Below are 15,869 nucleotides of genomic sequence, written 5' to 3'. Positions count from 1 at the left end.
GATATACTCAAGGGCCCCTGTTTAAGAACATAAGAACATAAGAAGTAGGAGCAGGAGTAGGCCATACAGCCCCTCGGGCCTGCTCTGCCATTCAATAGGATCATGGCTGATCCGAATCTACACTCACGTCCACTTCCCTGCCCTCTCCCCGTAACCCCTAATTCCCTTATCTGCTAGGAAACTGTCTATCTCCATTTTAAATATATTTAATGTTGCAGCTTCCGCAGCTCTCTCGGGTAGCAAATTCCATAGATTTACTACCCTCTGAGTGAAGAGGTTTCTCCGCATATCAGTTTTGAAAGGGCAGCCCCTTATTCCTAGATTATGCCCCCTAGTTCTAGTCTCACCCATCAGTGGAAACATCCTCACCGCATCCACCCGATCAAGCCCCCTCACAATCTTATATGTTTCGATAAGATCGCCTCTCATTCTTCTCAACTCCAATGAGTAGTGTCCCAACCTACTCAACCTTTCCTCATACGTCAACCCCCTCATCTCCGGAATCAACCGAGCGAACCTTCTCTGAACCGCCTCGGGAGCAAGTATATATTTTCTTAAATATGGAAACCAAAACTGCACGCAGTATTCCAGGTGTGGCCTTACCAATACCCTGTATAACTGCAGCAAGTCTTCCCTGTTTTTATACTGCATCCCCCTTGCAATAAAATCCAAGATTCCATTGGCCTTCCTGATCACCTGCATACTAACTTTTTGTGTTTCATGCACCAGGACCCCCAGATCTCTTTGTACCGTAGCACTTTGCAGTTTCTCTCCATTTAGATAATAACTTGCTCTTTGATTTTTTCTGCCAAAGTGAATAACCTCACACTTTCCAACATTATACTGCATCTGCCATATGTCGGCCCACTCACCTAGCCTTTCTATGTCCTTTTGCAGGTTCATTATGTCCTCCTCACTCACTGCTTTCCCTCCCATCTTTGTATCGTCGGCAAACTTGGATATATTACTCGGTCCCTTCCTACAAATCGTTAATACAGATTGTAAAGAGTTGGGGTCGCAGCACTGACCCCTGCAGAACACCACTAGTTACTGATTGCCAGCCTGAGAATGAACCATTTATCCCAACTCTTTGTTTTCTGTTAGATTACCAATCTTCCACCCATGCCAGTATATTACCTCCAATCCCGTGATTTCTTATCTTGATCAGTAATCTTTTGTGTGGAACCTTGTCAAATTCCTTTTGGAAGTCCAAATACACTGCATCCACTGGTTCCCCTTCATCCACCCTGTATGTTGCATCCTCAAAGAATTCGAGCAAATTTGTCAAAAATGACTTCCCCTTCATAAAACCATGCTGACTCTGTCATATTAAGTTATGTTTATCCAAATGCTCTGTTACTGTTTTCTTAACAATGCATTCCAATATTTTGCCAATCACAGATGTTAGTCTAACTGTTCTACAGTTTCCAGCTTTTTGTCTACTTCCCTTCTTAAATAAGGGGGTTACATTAGCAGTTTTCCAATCTGCCGGGACATTTCCTGAGTCCAGGGAGTTCTGGAAAATAATCACCAATGCATCCACAATCCCTACCGCCACTTCTCTCAAGACCCTAGGATGTAGGCCATCAGCTCTGGGGGATTTATCCACCTCAAGTCCAATTATTTTACTGAGTACCATCTCCTTAGTGATTTTAATCGTGTTTAGCTCCTCCCCCCCCCTACATTGCCCCCTGTTTGTCCAGTGTTGGGATATGTTCAGTGTCCTCTACTGTAAATAAGGATACAAAATATTTGTTCAGCGTCTTTGCCATCTCCATGTTCCCCACCACTCTTTTCCCGGTCCCATTCTCTAAGGGACCAACGTTCACTTTAGCCACCCTTTTTCTTTTTATATAGCTGTAGAAACTCTTGCTATCTGTTTTTATATTTTTTGCTAGTTTACTTTCATAATCTATCTTCCCTTTCTTAATTAATCTTTTAGTTATTGTTTGCTGGCTTTTAAATGCTTCCCAATCTTCTATCCTCCCACTAGATTTGGCTACTTTATATGCCCTTGTTTTCAGTCGGATACTATCCTTTATTACTTTACTAAGCCACGGATGGCTGTCTTTTCTTTTATTCCCCTTTTTCCTCAGTGGAATATATTTAGCTTGAAAGAGCACTCCCTGCTGCACAACAGAGACCTGCAAAACTATAACCACAAAACTTAAGACTTTCTAAACTTTATTATCTATTAACCTTAACTGTCAAACTAGAGAGTAGTATAAATATTCACCTGGCCATACTCACCCATTCAGCTGCTTCCTATTGCCCGCATCACTTTTTGAATCGTGACGTGGCCCTGGAACGCCGCTGCTGGTCTGTGAGATTGGTAAGCCTCTGTAAAAAAAGCCCACCAAAGTGAGTTTAAATGCTTACTGTTCTCTCTTGTTGCTCCCGACACCAGCCTCTGTAAAAAAGCCCCGTAGGTGAGTTTAAATACTCAGTGTTCTCTCCTGTTGCTCCCGACACCAGCCTCTGAAAAAATGCCCGCGAAAGTGAGTTTAAATACTCACTGTCCTGTCCTGTTGCTCCTGACTCCGGAACGTGGTGCATCTTTGGAATTCTCCACCGATTCTGATCAAATTATTAAATTATGAATAGTGATTTTCTCTGTTTGGCCACCATAAACAACTCGTGAATTAATTATCTGAACAGTCTCAGATTTGTGGTGTGTGAATGTCGAAAACAATTGGCACATGAGTTCATCACCCATAACAGGGAAAATTAATTAATCAGGGCGAAATGTTGAGTACAAATAAGGTGACTGGAGTTGATATATCAGAGACCGTGAATAAGAGTTGACATATAATGAATTCTAGTTAATTACAAGGCATTAATTACGTCCAGTTTCAGATTGTGCCCGCAACATCTCGGAGATTTAAGGCAGTGATGCTTTGTCTCAGTAACTCTGGTCTATTTGTAAAGAAATTACAACAGTTATTTCATTCGTGATGAACTGGATTAAGTTTGGTGTGAACAGTACCCATCGGAATCTAGTGACTGACTGTGGTCAAAAAAATGTATTCTGCTGTACAATGTAGACACAGTCGTAAAAGTGCCATCATTTGGTTCAAAATAAATCAAAATTATACAGGGTGCACTTTCATTCAGTTTAAAATCAGTATAAAATCGATATATAATCTTGCGGGGGGGAATTCATGAGGTGTAAAACCAGTGCAAGAACATTCGTGGGGGGGGGGAAGTGGTGCATTCATTAGGATTATAACCAGGACTATATCAGAAATAGGAGCATTTATTAGGTTCAATATGAGTACTGTAAGATGTGTGGAAATCACCCCTCGCCCTGTCCAACAGTTTCCAAAGTTCAGACCCATCGAACAGACAGCACAAAGCCCAATGAATCTGTGAAAATCTTCGTTTACTTTAAAATCAGCAAGACATTACAAGTAAGAATCCCACAGTTATGTCGACTATAACAATTTCTGATTATGCTTTACAGCGCTATCACTTTACTTTACGCTGAAGCAATAATAAGCAAAACACCACATCCGTACAAACACCAATGATTGCACAATATGGCGATGACTAGACATATGATTTCTGACAATTGTCCAGCTGCAACAACGACTGTATATTTACAGCAACTCTTATACCTTAAAACCTGGCCAGCCACCCAAAGTATTCGTGCCCATAAGAGTCAGGAGTTGTTTTTCTCTTCTTCTTATCAGTGGGCAGTCAGTCGGTCACTGGGCTGCAAGGCAGGTTACATTCCAAAGCCTTGAGATGTTCTTGTTTATGCAATGGCTTCACAGTTCAATAACTTCTTCTAAACAGAACTGTCAAGCTCTGTTTCCCTTATCTGTTAAATGGCAGCAGGCAGCCTTTATAACTTACAACCGGAGCAGTCTGTTTTATATTCCAGCAGAATGTCTTTGTTTCTATCCAAGGTCTTCCTTATCTTTGAACAGTTTCCATACCAAGTTCCCACAGGAACCAAGCTCTCAGCCTCTCGATGCATGCTGGTATATTAAATTTGGTTAATCTTTAAGTTTGGTTAAGTTGCAGCAAAATTTATGGCAAATGGCTTATTCTTACACTTCACCCTCAAGTGGCTGAGTCCCCGAATCAGGGGTCACAGACACTTACACGTTGTAGGAGTAGTCGTCTTCTTTTGGCGTCTTCTGGAACAGTTTCACCCACTCTTGGTGCTTGCATCTCCTGTTGACTTGACAAGTTATCATTAGTTAATATAACACAATCACCAACTGAACAATGACCAACATGTCGGTGATAATTCTTATCGAGGGATGCATCTCAATACTCATACTGATATCCCATCAGGAAGAATCGTCCCCGACCTTAAGGATTGCTTTATACACTTCACGGTTTTTCTGGGCCAATGCATAAAAGTACTTTTAGGACTGACTAACGCATCTCAGTGCTATTTTCCCCAAAGATATTGTTAAATCCATTAACCTCCTTAGGGACCATGTCATATAACGGCTCTAATCACGATTCCGTCAGTGCTTTGTTGGCCCTTTCCCAAAATCCTGCTGTTAATTCCCGCATCCTCCTCCCATATAACAGCGCTGTCTCTGGCTTGCAGCAGTTCGGAAGTCCCACTTCCGTCAGATTCAATATTACCGGTATCAACTCGTGATGTGTATCCGAGTTGGGAATACCACTAGCCCATTGGTTGGTCACGGGGTGTTTTTAGAGAGGGGGATATAGTTATAGAGTCATAGAGTTATACAGCACAGAAAAAGGCCCTTCAGCCCATCGTGCCCGCGCCAGCCATCAAGCCCTGTCTATTCTAATCCCATTTCCCTGCACTTGGTCCGTAGCCTTCTAAGCTATGGCGTTTCAAGTGCTCATCTAAATGCTTCTGGAATGATGTGAGGGTTCCTGCCTCTATCACACTCTCATGCAGTGAGTTCCAGACTCCAACTACCCTCTGGGTGAAAATGTTTTTCCTCAAATCCCCTCTAAACCTCCTCATCTTAACTTGAAACTATGCCCCTGGTTATTGACCCGCTACTAAGGGGAAATGTTCCTTTCTATCTACCCTATCTACGCCCCTCAAAATTTTGTACACCACAATCAGGTCCCCACTCAGCCTTCTCTGCTCTATTGAAGACAACCCCAGGATATCCATTCTCTCTTCATAGCTGATGCGCTCCAGCCCAGGTAACAACCTGGCGAATCTGCTCTGCACCATCTCCAATGCAATCACTTCCCTCCTATAGTGTGTCGAACAGAACAGCACACAATATTCCAGCTGTATTCTAACTAGCGTTTCATACAGTCTCATCATAACCTCCCTGCTCTTATATTCTATGCCTCGGCTAATGAAGGCAAGTATCCCATATGCCTTTTTAACCACGTTATCTACCTGTCCTGCTGCCTTCAGGGATCTATATATATGCACACAAAGGTCCCTCTGATCCTCCGTCTTTCCTAGGTTCCTACCATTCATTTTGAATTCCCTTGCATTGTTAGACGTTCCAAAATGCATCACCTCACACTTTTCAGGATTAAATTCCATTTGCCACTGTTATACCCATCTAAACATCCTGTCCATATCGTCCTTTAGCCTGAGGCATCCCTCCTCACTATTTTCCGCAAAAACATTTTCCTTTCATCTGCAAACGTACTGATCATACTTCCTACATTCATATCTACATCATTAATGTAGACTACAAACAGCAAATGACCCAACACCGATCCCTGTGTTACACCAGTTGGACACTGAATTCCAGTCACAAAAGCAACCTTCAACAATCAACATCTGCCTCCTACCACTAAGCCAATTTTGGATCCAATGTGGCAAATTGCCCTGGATCCGATGGGCTCTTAACTTCTTGACAACTCTCCCATGTGGGACTTTGTCAAAAGCCTTACTGAAGTCCATGTAATCTACAACAGCTGCACTACCCTCATCCACACACCTAGTGACCCCCAGGACAATGGAATCAAATTGGTCAGACATGATCTCCCCGTGAAAAAGCCACGGTGACTATCCCTGATTAATCCATGCCTCTCCAAGTGGAGACTGATTCTGTCCTCAGAAAGTTTCCATTAATTTCCCTACCACTGATGTTAGGCTCACTGGCCTGCAATCCCCAGGTTTTTCCCTACTACCCTTCTTGAACAATGATACAACGTTAGCATTTCTCCAGTCATCTGGCACCTTCCCTGTGTCTAAAGTGGTTCTGAAAATTTGTGTCAGAGCCCCTGCAATCTCTTCCCTTGCATCACACAGCAGCCTGGGATACATCCCCTCAGGGCCTGAGGATTTATCCACTTTTAAGCCCGCTAAAACCGCTAGTAACTCCTCCCTCTCATACTAATTTGTTCAAGTATATCATAATCGCCCTGCCTGAGTTCTATTCATTTAAACCCTCACCTACATCTTCCGGCTCTACGCATATATTGCCACTTTGGTCCCTATTGGGCCCTATTATTTCCCTGGTTATCCTCGTGCCCTTAATATACTTATAAAGCACCTTGGGATTTTCCTTTATTTTGCCCACTAGTGTTTTTTCATGCTCCCTATTCGCTCTCCTAATTTTGTTTTAATAACCCCCTGCACTTTCTATTCTCCTCTAGGGCTTCCAATGTTTTTAGACCTTTGTATCTACCAAAAGCTTCCCTTTTTTTCCTAATCCATTCTTGTACATCCCTTGACATCCAGGGTTCCCTGGGATTGTTGGTCCCAGCCTTGACCTTTACAGGATCATGTTGGCATTGTACTCCCTCTATTTCCTTTCTGAAAGACTCCCACTGCTCTGATGTGGATTTTCCTACATGTAGCTGATCCCAGTCGACATTGGCCAAATTCTGCATTATCATATTAAAATCGGCCGTCCCCTCATTTAAAATATTTATTTCCAGTCCACCATTGAGCTTTTCCATGACTACCTTAAATCTCACCGAATTATGGTCACTGTCACCAAAAGCTCTCCTACTGAGACTTCTACCACTTGCCCTGTTACATTCCCTAGAATTAGGTTCAGTACCGCCCCCTCTCTTGTAGGTCTTTCTACATGCTGGCTCAAAAAGCTCTCCTAGACGCACATTAAAAATTCTGCATCCTCTAATCCTTTAATGCTCTAACTACCCCAGTTAATATTGAGGAAGTTGAAATTACCTACTATTATTACCCTATGATTTCTACACTTCTCTGAAATTTCCCACATATCTGTTCCTCTATCTCCCTTGACTGTTTGGGGGCCTATAGTACACTCCCAGCAAAGTGCTTGCCCCCTTTCATATGTTCTATCCATATGGCCTCATTAGAAGAACCTGCTAAGATATCATCCATCCTTACAGCAATAATTGACTCCTTGAGTAATATTCCGACATCCCCTCCTGTTTTACTCCCCCATCTGTCTCGCCTGAAGATTCTATTCCCCGGAATATTGAGCTGCCAGTCCTGCTCCTCCGTCAACCATGTCTCTATGATAGCAACAATATCATACTCCCATGTGTTCATTAACACTTTCAGTTCATCTGCCTTATTCGCAAGACTCCTTGCATTAAAATAAATTCCATCCAGATTACCATGCTCCCTTATGCCATTAAATATTTGATCTGCCTTCCAGGCTAATTTGTTTTTCCTCTATATTTAGCTGTGCATCACCCACTACTATAGCCCCAGTCCTTATCCCATCCCCCTGCCAAGTTAGTTTAAACCCCCCCCAAAAATAAAGTACTAGCAAACCTCCCCGCAAGGATTTTTTTCCCGTTCCGGTTCAGGTGCAACCCGTCTGACATGTACAGGCCCCACCTTCCCCAGAAGCAGACCCAGTGATCTAAGAAAATAAAGCCCTCCCTCCTGCACCAACTCTTTACCCACGCATTCATCTGCTCTATCCTCCTATTCCTTTAATCACTGGCACATGGCACCTGGAGTAATCCAGAGATTACAACCTTTGAGGTCCTGCATTTTAATCTGCTACCTAGCTCCCTTATTTCTTGTTGCAGGACCTCATCCCTCAATCTACCCATGTCATTGCTACCAATGTGAACCACGACCTCTGACTTTTCGCCCGCCCCCTTCAGAATGCTCTGCAGCTGTTCATGACATTCTTGCCCCTAGCACCAGGGTGGCAACCTACCAACCTTGAGTCACATCTGCGGCCACAGAAACGTCTATCTGTTCCCCTTAAGATAGAATCCCCTATAACTGTTGCTCTCCTACTCTTTCTCCTCCTCTCCTGTGCAACTGAGTCACTCGTATTGTCACGGGCTTGGCTCTTGCTGAATTCCCCTGAGAAACCATCTCACCCATCAGTATCCAAAACGGAAAAACTTTTGGAGAGCGAGATGGCCCCAGGAGACTCCTGCACTACCTTCCATTTATTTTACTCTGTCTGGCGGCCATCCATTTCCGGTCTGCCTGTGCACTCCTTACCTGTGGTGTACCACTAACCCATTGGTTGGTCCCCGGGTGTGTTTAGGGCAAATGACCTCAGTTGTATTTGGGCCTTCCCATGAATGTGTTTCATTCATAGAGAGGGGAAATTTTGGTCGAACTTTTAAAACTACTGCATGTATAACCACACTTTCATTACCACTTCCCCTTACGTGATAAGTGCAACAAGCATTTGGGTGTATACACCTATAAGACTGCTTTTGCTGCTTGTCCCATTGAAGTCCTCATCTCAACCCTCTGCCGCAGATAAATGTATGACTTTGCCCTCCAGGGAGATGGTGCCTGTACTATTCTTTCCTCCCAACCAGAGTTCCATGCACTTGTGCCTGGTGTCTCAACACGTGCAGACCCCTCCTCTATCCCAGACACTAAAATATATGCAGAGCCAATATCTGAGCTGCTGGCTGCGACTTTTAGATGGATTGACTGTTTCAGTTCATCTTCACATTTTCTTCCTCATCCTCCACTGACTGGGCAGTTTCCAGTTCAAGCGTACCTTAAATGAAAAAGGGACAAGGATTGGGTTGTTTTGATGAGAGAGGAGAAAGCAACAATTGCATTCTTACACCCTCTGCAACATCTCAGTCAGAAGAGATTTTGGAAAGAGTGAGATGCGGCATAAGCGAAGGGGACTTAGGTATGCTGATACACTCAACATGTATTGCATCAGGCTCACCAGTGGCCAATGGTTCAGCATCACCCCTTCCCATGATGGCCAGCACTGTCTCCTCTGTGGGGGATAAAACATGCAGGCGCTAGTTCTCCTCCAGGTCTTTACTGCTGCCGGCTGTTATGCGCCACCTTCTTATGTAAGAAATGGGGAAGTATGTCAATGAGCATCGTGAAATATGTTTGGTTGAGGTGGCTGTACTAGTTGAATAGCTTACATTGTGTGCGAGCTGTGAGTTGCGGGTGTGAGGCTTGCAACAGTGTTATGGGTGAGGTAAAGCATATGATTTGAATTGAGTAGCTTTGATCGAGATTGTTGTTACGTGTGTGATGGGATGTAATGAATTAAGAAGTGGATGAGGCTAAATTTGTAGTTCGTAGGATGTGCCATTCGAAAAAGAACACACTGACCTTGTAAACTCGTGTGAAACCATTAAACTGCTTCCTGTACTGCAGCCATGTTCTTTGCGCAACTCTCCTGGTATTGGCCTCTGCCTCTACTTCTTCCCATTGTCTCCTGAGCATCTGTCTTGAGAACCTCCTGCCCTCTGCAGATACAGGATATCTCTCCTTATTTCCAAATCTTGCACGAAGACCAGCGCAGTGTCTGAAAACCTTGGTGCATGCTCTTTAGCATGTTCAGCTAATGATCGAACTCTCAACAAATAAACAGTTTTCAAATGAATCCCACCAGTTCTTGCTGCCACAATGCATCTTCCGTTTAAGAGGTGCATTTAAGTAGTGCTCAGCAATGGCGATAATGCAACCCACCCTGCTCATGCGTGAGTCCAATGAACAGCACGGTGCACTGGCTGCACGATGAATTTATTTAAAGCAATAGGCAGCATGAATTTGCCATGCTGCCTGCAAGGCAATGAAGGGCTGCAGGTGAATGTTCTAGCGCGATCCCCACGCCTATTTTTGGGTTTTAGCCATTTGCTCCCCCAGAAGGTGTTTGAGCTGAAATAAGTTCAGAGCTGAAATGCATTTTGCATCCTCTGGTAATGCCTTAACTTTGCTTATGTTTAGCCTGGGTTTAGTGCACAAGGTCTGATGCATCGCTCCTATTGATCTTCTATTGGGTGTGAAATTGGACATAGGTGGGGAGAGAAAACAGGTGGAATATCATTTGTGGAGCACTGTACGACACGCCACGAATTCTGATCTATTAAATAAAGTGGATCTGAATATCAGACGGTGTGCAAAGCAGGCGACCAATGCAATATCAATTGTTTTGCTTCTCCGCCTTTGTCCATTTGCACAATTCAAAAGATCTCAGCATGTCGTTCAGCTCAAGAAATTCAAATTATTCCCGCATTGTGGTGACAAGGGTAATGACGGGCAACATTACAGTTAAATTTTTAACTTGCATCTGCCAGGTAAAATTTATTTTATGCATTGGCGGACCATTGTTGCAACACCCAAATTTTTTTCCAATGAAATCAATGGTGATGAAAATCAAACGGTTTCTGCAGTGCAGCTATTATCTGCAACTCCAGCTTCATGGCGTTATTGGAAAATCGAACACAATGTGATGTAACATGAGGCACCAAACTGTCCTATTTAAGTACGGGAGCAAGGATGTCTTACTACAGTTGTAAAGGGTCTTGGTGAGGCCGCCCCTGGAGTACTGTGTGCAGTTTTGGTCTCCTTACCTAAGAAAGGATATACTTGCCATAGAGGGATTGCAGCGAATGTTAACCAGACTGATCCCTGGGAGGCAGGACTGTCGTGTGAGGAGCGATTGTGTCGTCTAGGCCTGTATTCACTAGAGTTTAGAAGAATGAGAAGGGATCTCATTAAAACGTTAAAATTCTGAGAGGGCTAGACAGACTGAATGCAGGGAGGATGATTCCCCTGGCTGGGGTTTCGAGAATGAGGGGTCACTGTCTCAGGATACGGGGTAGGACATTTAGGACTGAGATGAGGATAAATGTCAGAGGGTGGAGACCTTGTGGACTATTCTACCACAGAAGGCTGTGGAGGCCAAGTCACTGAATATATTTAAGAAGGAGATAGATAGGTTTCTAGACACAAAAGGCATCAAGGGGTATTGGGGAGAGAGGAGTAATATGGTATTGCGGTAGAGGATCATATTGAATGGTGGAGCAGTTTCGAAGGGCCACATGGCAAAATCCTGCACCTATTTTTCTATGGTTATATTCAATTATTATTGCAACATTTCATTAATGGAATGCTTTTACTGCCCTAGCAAATGAACTGCTTAAATTTATATCTTATTGGGGAAACACAGAGATATTTAAGTATACTTAAAAAAAATATTAATTCAGTTGGATAATATGTGAGACAGGTGTTTGCAATGAAGGAAGTTTGGAAAAGGATAGATATAAGCAACGTGTTTCCAGTAGTTGAGTGATTAAGAATGAGGAATCATCGATAAAAGAATTAATTTACGAGATTGAAAGCAAATTGCAGCAGAACGTTCTGTACATAATGGGTTGAAAGGCTGTGGAACTCACTTGCAGGGTTAATGTTTGAAGCATAAGCAATGTCAACAGTCAAGACTAAATTGGACAGGTGGATGATGAAATATCACACAATACTCATATGGTAGTTGTACAGTCTCAGTACAGTAGCAGACGTGAAATGACTTTTACAGAACATTTTAAGGAGTTAGAAGTTTCCTTGGAAAACAGCAGATATGGAGTGACCCAATTGGATTGTCCAACACCAAGAAGGAGATGAGCAAGTTTATTCAACCAAATTATTGTATGTCGTGAACATTTCAATTTTCATGTTACATATTGAAAGTTCGCTACTTGGGTGCAAAATATCAGGTCAGGCAGGAATTGTCACTGAAAGGATTAAACACCCGTGGCATAATTTGAAAGACTCGCCAGTTGAAGGGAATAGTTAGCTGTTTCAACAGATAACTATGCATTTTTCTGACAGAATAAGGGGGATCTGCGATATCCTACAGATATATTTCTGTAATTGATTTTCCCAATTTCTGCAATAAAAGTTGTGTCTTTGATCTAATCCTATAACGCTTGACTTATACTACAGGCAGATGTTAATATTCACCCAATAGCAAAATACTGTGGATGATGGAAATCTGAAACAAAAACAGAAAATGCTGGAAACACTCAGCAGGTCAGGCAGTATCATGGAGAGAGAAACAGATTTAACGTTTCAAGTCAATAACCCTTTGTCAGAACTGGAAAAAGGACACGGAGCAGATTTTATTCTCCACTTCTCCAGACTCTTCCCACCTACATTTGAGACTCTTCCGACACCCTCCGCCACTGTATCATTTTCCAGTTTACTGGCCCCAACCATCTCTTTCTCGCTATGGACATTCAATCCGTCTGCACCTCCATCCCCCACCAGGATGGTCTGAGGGCATTCCGCTTCTTCTTGGAACAGAGGCCAAAAAAATCCCTATCCACCACCGCCCTCCTCCACTTGGCTGAAATTGTTCTCACATTGAACAACTTCTCCTTTGACTCCACTCACTTCCTCCAAATTAAAGGTGTTGCTATGGGGTTCCGAATGGGCCCTATTTATGTCTGCCTCTTCGTGGGATATGTGGAACATTCTTTGTTCCAGCCCAAATCATGTCCCCTCCCTCACCTCTTTTCCGGTACAATGCTGAGTGTATTGTTGCCATTTCCGGCTCTCACCCAGAACTAGAACATTTCATACACTTTGCTACCAAATTTCACCCTCCCCTCACCTTCACAAATTCCATCTCTGAGTCTTCCCTTCACTTCATTGACTTCTCTGTCTCCATTTCTGGGGATAGGCTATCTACAGATATCCAAATAAAAGACTCCCACAACTACCTGGACTACACTTCCTTCGACACTGCTCCCTGTAAGGACTCTATTCCTTTCTCTCAGTTTCTCCATCTCCACCACATCTGTTCAGACATAGCCATCATCCACACTAGTGCCACCGATATGTCTTCCTTTTTGCTCAACCGAGGGTTCGCCCTCTACTGTAATTGTCATCGCCCTCGACCGTGTCTGTTCCAATCCCGCACTTCAGCTCTCACCCCTTTCCCTCCCTCCCAGAACCAAGGGAAGGTTCCCCTTGTCCTCACATTTCACCTCACCAGCCTGCACATTCAACAGATCATCCTCCGCCATTTCTACCAAATCCAGCGTGATCCCACCACCAATCATACTTTCCCCTCCCCTCCCCTCTCAGTATTCCAAAGGGACCGCTCCCTCCACGACGCCCTGGTCCACTCTTCTATCACCCCCAACACTCATTTCCCTTCCCACTGCAAGTTCCCGTGCAAGCGCAGGAGATGCAGCACCTGGCCTTTCAGTTCCTCCCTTCCCATTGTCCATGGCCCCGAATACTACTTCCAGGTGAAACAGCAATTTGCTTTTACTTTTTGCAACTTAATGTACTGTATTCACTGCTCACGATGTGGTCTCCTCTACAATGGGGACAAAAAACGTAGATTGGGAGACCGCTTTGCAGAAAACCTCCGTTCAGACCGTACGCATGACCCTGAGTTTCTGGTCGCCTGTCACTTTAATTCTCCTCTCCACTCCCACTCTGACCTCTCAATCCACGGCCTCTTACACTGTTCCAATGAAGCTCAACGTAATCTCGAGGAACAGCACCTCAACTTTCGATTAGGCACTTCACAGCCTTCTGGAAACAACTTCGGGTTCAACAATTGCAGGCCATTAACTCCGCCCGATGTTTTCTTTTCACGCTCACATGGCTGCTGCTGAAGATGCTGCCATTGTCATTTACACCCCATCAGAGTCATCTTTATTTTCTTAAGTTGTCCCATTACCATCTCGATTTGCCTTACACATCGTCCCTCTTGTCTTTCAAGCTCTCTTGCATTCCCCCCTATCACATACCTTCCCTTTTTGTGCTTTCCTCCCCTCCTTCTTTTGCCTGTCCCACACTTGGTTAAATCTGTTCCTTTTTCCAGTTCTGCTGACGGGTCATCGACCAGCAACGTTAACTCTGCTTCTCTCTCCACGTTGCTGCCTGACCTGCTGAGTGTTTCTAGCATTTTCTGTTGTTGTTTAATATTAACCCAATCATCTTTGATCTCATATAGTATGACATCTAATATAGAGACCCGATTGCAGCTCCTAATGCCTTCGGAGATTTATGTGTGTACATGTGAAGTGAAAAACTGATGTTAGATTCGCATGGATATAATTGCATTTTAGTTCTGTGACTTCATTGAAATTATTTGATTAAATTAGTAATTAGAGACAAGGGATGCTTAATCACATTCTTCAATTCCTCTCTGAATTTACTCTGGAACACGGCATAAATAAACGTGTTTGTGCATGAACTCAAATTTCCAAGCATATACCCAGACTGTTCCATAATGGCGAAAGAGTCATTGTAATTTCTGTCCATAAGTTCAACATCTGTAAAATGCACACATAAGTAATATATGAAAATTACCATCCATAAAAGTATAAAATTGCAAGAAATGGCGAGCAGTAAAATGATCGATTTTCTTCGGTTCTCTATCTCTGGATCGTTGTGATTATCCCTACTTTTGTTACATTGCAATCCTTTCCTCACTCTATTGGCCAATAGAATGTGCCTAGCGGTCAGGCCATTGAGCAGTAAAATCAAAACAAATGGTGCAAATGGCATTAAAATATTTTCCAACCACAAATATGCTGCCCATATGGGTGAGGTATAGAAGCTTGATTTCACAGAGCAGGACCATGGTACATTGTCAATTATTTCCCCAGGTTCAAATAAAAAGTAGATTGGAGCATTTTGTAAACTGCTTAAGGAACACACCACTGCTATAACCACAGCCGCTGTCCTTTCGGTGCAATATTTTGTTCGCAAACTTTGGCAACAAATAGCAACAAATCGATCAAAGGTGAAAGCCACAGTTAACCAGACCGAGCAATCTATACAAAGAAAATGCAGGGCGATACTGAGCCTACAAATAGGAGTATAATTCAAGAATGAATCAGGGAAATAAGCATCTTTAATCTCATCGAGAATTACACCAATTATCAGGATCATTAGATCAGCCATTGCCATGGCAACCAGGTAATGGGTGATGCATTTGGAGAGATCGCACTTTCCACGGCAGAGAATCACAATTGTCACCAAATTAGCTGCAAAAAGGAGGAAATGCCATTACTAATTCTCCTGATATAAAAAAGATGATCAGTCGACAAGGCTTTGTATGAAAATCCATGATTATTTTCTGTCACTCTGCTCTCTGTCCCTATCTATCTCCTACAGATTAACAATTCTGACAGGATAAATTTCTATATCGAAATACGCCAGGAAATTATTCTGTGAGTTACTTCAACAAAACATTAAGTTTGGATTGTGCCTTAACTTTGGAACACCAGAGCAGATTACATCGCAGCAGCGGGTTAAGTGGTGGGAGTTACATGGTGTCTGAGCATGGGCAGCGGGCACATTGGAGATATATCGGAGATGTGTCTGGTAAAGTAATAAAATCACAGTTATTATTCGAAACTTGAATGCTGGTATGGATCTGACATGGACATTTAGTAATGCATTTGAAAAGTAGTTTTTCAATAACGTGGAAAATATATATTGATATAAACAGGAGGCTCTGAATAGAGTGGCTGTGCTTTGCAAACAAGAGCTTGCTCCTCTTGGGTGATAATGTGCACGATATTCACTTTGTTAGGCCAATAGAGCCTAAGTTCGGGAGGGGCATCCCGTAAGGTACAGCCCAAGAAATTCTACCCGCAGATAATGCCAGCTATAGGAGTAACCCCCTTAAATCATTTCTCAGATATTTATCCCAGATGTATTTCAAATATTTTGTTTTAAGCCAAGT

This window comes from Somniosus microcephalus, unplaced genomic scaffold (genome assembly GCF_052327205.1).
Source record: "Somniosus microcephalus isolate GS21.2 unplaced genomic scaffold, FLI_Smic_1.0 unresolved_chr1, whole genome shotgun sequence".
NCBI lineage: Eukaryota > Metazoa > Chordata > Chondrichthyes > Squaliformes > Somniosidae > Somniosus > Somniosus microcephalus.
Note: the sequence above shows the minus strand (reverse complement) of the source record.